We start from the raw sequence: 5,000 nt of genomic DNA, 5'->3' as shown, positions 1-5,000 counted from the left end.
GTTACCAATCATGTTCACTTCTATTTTAGAAAATGGGAGGATTAATGGGGGGAAAAAAAGAAAGAACACAGGAATGCCAGTACTTAGAGAATTACTGAGTTCAAATCCGGCCGGACCTACTTTATAATTTTTCCCTTCTATTATCGATAAAAGTAACAATAATATACTGGTATCGGATCAAACGGGTATTTTTATTTTTCGGGGTTTTTTCTACCAGCGGAAGTTTCTTCTTTTTTTGCTTTTTTTTCTTTTTTTTGCTTTAATTTGAATATGTTTTAGTCAGAGGAGGGAAAGTACCTTCCTTGCTCTGGAAGAACAGGAAAATGCTAAAGGAATCTTTGAGCTTGGGGTGGGGAGAAATTTATCGTCATATTGGTTAACTGGTCCAAATGATTGCAATAATATAGCCTGGCCTTTGGGCCAGGCTGTGGGGTTTAAATCGAGTAAATGATTTAGCCAGCCAGAGCCCTCCTTTGAGCAATAGACATTGTAATGGACAATAATAATTATCCTTTCTACTAAAGGCACAAGGCCTGAAATTTTGGAGGAAGTGGGGCTAACAGGTACTTATTTCATTGATCCCAAAAGGATGAAGTGCAAAGTCGACCTCGGCGGAATTTGAACTCACAACGTAAGGATGGGTGAAATGCTGCTGAGTATTTTGTCCAGCGTGCTAACGACTCTGCCAGCTCATGGCTTCAATAATTTTTCTCTACAATAGGAACAGGCCTGAAATTTCGTGGGAGGGGACTAACCGATCATGTTAACTTTACTGCTCAACTAGTACTTATTTTATTGACCCCAAAAGGATTAAAGGCCAATTCGACTTCGGTGGAATTTGAACTCAGAACGTAAAGACGAATGAAATGCTGCTAAGCATTCCATCCAGCGTGCGGAATACTCTACCAGCTCGCCGCCTTAATAATAGCAATTACTATTAAGGCGGCGAGATGGCAGAATCGTTAACACGCCGGGCGAAATGCTTATCGGTATTTCGTCTGTGTTTACGTTCTGGGTTCAAATTCTGCCGAGGTCGACTTTGCCTTTTATCCTTTCGGGGTCGATAAATTAAGTACCAGTTGTGTACTGGAGACGATCTAATCGACTGGCTCCCTCCCCAAAAATTCCGGGCTTTGTGCCTAGAGTAGAAAAGAATTGTTTTAATAATTCTTTAAATAGGCGTAGAAGTGGCTGTGTGGTAACTAGCTTGCTTACGAACCACATGGTTCCAGGTTCAGTCCCACTGCGTGGCACCTTAGGCAAGTGTCTTCTAGTATAGCCTCGGGCCGACCAAAGCCTTGTGAGTGGATTTGGTAGACGGTAACTGAAAGAAGCTCGTCGTATATATGTATATGTATGTATATATGTATGTGTGTGTATATGTGTGTGTGTCTTTGTTTGTGCCCCCAACATCGCTTGACAACCGATGCTGGTGTGTTTATGTCTCCGTAACTTAGCAGTTCGGCAAAACAGACCGACAGAATAAGTACTAGGCTTATAAAGAATAAGTCCTGGGGTCGATTTGCTCGACTAAAGGCGGTGCTCCAGCATGGCCGCAGTCAAATGACTGAAGCAACTAAAAGAAAAAGAAGAAAAGAAGAAACCATTTACTTGAATGTACAACGTTCTGCAGATGGAAACCACAAGATGGTTGCGCCCTTTTTTCTCTATGTACTATTAAGAGCTGATTAAGAGATAATTATTTAAGAGCTGATTAATACTCTTCATAATGACTCTTAATTATCATTTCCTATTTCCACAGAAAAATTGAAACTCTGAGTATTCACATTCTAATGAGTCCTTCTCGGTTCATTAGAGCACTGTTTTATAACAAGCTGCAATGGTTTATATTAATATGATATAAATCGTTAGGGTGGCGAGCAAAATGCTTAGCGGCATTTCGTCTGCCATTACGTTCCGCCGACGTCAACTTTGGCTTTCATCCTTTCGGGGTCGATAAAATAAGTACCAGTTGAGCACGGGGGTCGATGTGATCTACTTACTCCATCCCCGAAACTGCTGGCCTTGTGCCGAAACTTGAAATCAGAATTATATAAATCGTTAACGAACGGACTTATCTAAAGGTACTTGGCCGAGTGGTTTGGTAGTTATACGGTCGCAACATCACGCTCCAATCGATTCAGTTGCTAATGAGTAAACCTGCGACGGACTGCTGTTTTGTCCAGGGGGAATGTTGTGCTCTCGGCCATTTATATACGCCATGGAAATTGGATAACCGGCCCTATGAGTCCTCGGACCCGCGAGTGTCCAGAGAGCGATAATGACGGGGAAAAGACCCAATATTTAAATACAGCTTTACACACACACGCGCGCGCGCGCGCGCGTCACATACATGCACACGCTCACGCACACGTACAATCATACATACAGACAGACAAATGATACAAATGTATGTATGTTTCTTTATCTTTCATTTTTTTGTTTTTTAATATGGAAACGACTGTGTTTCAGTTTGATCCTTTAAATTTAATGTTTTCCATATTTCTTGTCAATCCTTTAATATGTTTGGTTTGAAAAAATAATATCCCAAACTCCATAAAACCTCGCGGCGTCATTGTTTGAATTAAATTATGTTAATGGGCGAGTTGCTACTGCGTTTTGCAGTTGGCAGCACGAGATCATGGGAATAATGATGATATAGCGGAAAAAATATATCGCTGCCGGACTCAAAATTATTTAACGATTACTTTTACAGTTTTTTTTTTTTTCATGTAAGCTCCTATGAATTTATTGATTTTTGCTTTTTAATTGCTTCGAGTAAAAGCTTCTTTAATTTTCTACGGATTTTCTACGGACCTTCTTGGACAGGACGCTAGTGTTATCAACTAAAGACAAGGCCGAGAATGTTTTTCAGTGTTAATGGACTTAGAAATGTTGTTTCTAATTAAACATTATGGATTAATAAGAAAATATAACACGCTTTAAGGAAAAGTTGTTCCTTATTCCTCTGTCTGTCTGACTCTCTCTCTCATTCTCTCTCTCTCTCTCTCTCCATATATATATAATATATATATATATATATATATATATATATATATATATATATATGTATGTATATATATATATAGATATATATATATATATTATATATGTGTGTGTGTGTGTATGTGTGTGTGTGTGTATACGTGTGTGTATACGTGTGTGTGTGTGTGAAGTTGCGTGACATAGGGGTTAGGGATGTTGCACTCACGATCACTAGATCGTGAGATCGATCTTCAGACCCGCTACGTAATGTGTTCTTCAGCAATATACTTCAATGCTCCATCTTCTCGGCTCTAACTGGACAACCCCGCGACAGAGTAACCCTCCAGCCAGCGAGATGTCATCACTCGAAAGCTATAACCATGCTAAGTGCATTTTGACCAGCGATGTGTAACAACATCCAATAGTCTGGCAGAAACGCTAGCACGCTGGGCGAAATGCTTAGCAGTAATTCGTCTGCCGCTACGTTCTGAGTTCAAATTCCGCCGAGGTTGACTTTGCCTTTCATCCTTTCGGGATCGATAAATTAAGTACCAGTTACATACTGGGGTCGATACAATCGACTTAATCCGTTTGTCTGTCTTTGTTTGTTCTTTCTGTGTTTAGCCCCTTGTGAGTAGTAAAGAAATAGGTATTTCGTCTGCTGTTACGTTCTGAGTTCAAATTCCGCCGAGGGCGACTTTGCCTTTCATCCTTCCGAGGTCGATTAAATAAGTACCAGATACGCACTAGGGTCGATGTAATCGCCTTAATTGCTTTGTCTTTGTTGGTCCCCTCTATGTTTCTTAACCTCCTATGGGCAATAAAGAAATATATATATATATATATATATATATAAGTATGTGTGTGTGTGTTTGCGTGTGTGTGTGTGTGTGTGTGCTTGTGTGTGTGTGTGTGTGGAGTAGATAAGACATTTCGCAAACTCCAAGGACTCACGGGGACGATGCTCGGTTATACTTTCTGCAGCCAAAAGCATTATGGGTAATTTCTGCCGAGTAATCGGGTGCTATTCTGTTTCGATTCATTTGGCTGCATGGATCTGATTGGAAACCTCCTGACCTGTATAACAGTCCCAGTATAGGTTTTAAATTACCCGCCCTTTATGTTATCAACATTCTTAATAATACATGCTTGTGATGTAAACTCCTACGAGTACCACTATCAGCGTGGGCGTGGCTGGGTTGTTAAGGATTTCGTCCTGGTGTCATAATGTCCCGGGTTCGATCTTACTACGTAATATTTTGAACAAGTGTATTTTTCCATTAGTTCGGTTCGACCAAGCGTTGTGAGTGAAATTAGCTAGACAGAAACTGTGCGGAGGCGCCTCGGATGGATTGTACACGTAACTAGAATGGCCAGGGGTCAGCCTTGTTAGAGTGTATCATGGAAACTCTGTATGAGGATTACGTTACTACAATGAGTAGGTAGTTCAATTGATTGAAATGCCAGAATATTTCTCGTTGAGAACGACAGAGAATACATTTCTCGTTTCGTTTTTTTGTCCTTTTTTTATAGCTTATGTGAAACAATGATAGATTTGTCATCGATCAGGGACCTCTGTTTATCAATCCAGTCATTTCTGACTTCATTACACAATCCTCAAAATGATTGGATTGAAAAGTGCAATATTTCGGTTCCTGGTCGAAAAGCGCAATATTTCCGTTCCTGGTCTGAACGAACAAATAAATCAAGGCCACTCAATTCCGTTTCTCCTTTCCTATGAACCAAGCGTTGCTCGGGTTTGTTTCGACCCTTTAGAATTGGAATTTTTGAAAAGCGAAAATTTCGCATTATGTAGCTTGTTATTCTCTTTGGCGAAACAGCAGTCAAAAAATCGTAAAAATAGGGATTTTCATAGAAAAAAAGCACCTTTTTGATGTAAATAATTTTTGGTCTTAACATGGTCCGACTTGAATTTTTTTTTCCTTCTACAGAAGGAAGAGCAAGCCTTCTTCTATCATACTCTCTGGGTCTCAGAGGAGATGGTATTAGTTGAA

The 5,000-nt window shown here is 40.0% G+C and overlaps 1 long non-coding RNA gene across 3 annotated transcripts in view; it reads left to right on the top strand.

The window, feature by feature from the left end:
• LOC118762907 overlaps positions 1-5,000 on the top strand; it is a 300,764-nt gene that overhangs the window by 106,547 nt on the left and 189,217 nt on the right. The window lies entirely within an intron of this gene.

The sequence above is a fragment of the Octopus sinensis genome, linkage group LG4, assembly GCF_006345805.1.
Source record: "Octopus sinensis linkage group LG4, ASM634580v1, whole genome shotgun sequence".
NCBI classification, from domain to species: Eukaryota; Metazoa; Mollusca; class Cephalopoda; order Octopoda; family Octopodidae; genus Octopus; species Octopus sinensis.
This window is presented reverse-complemented; position numbering and strand designations above follow the sequence as displayed.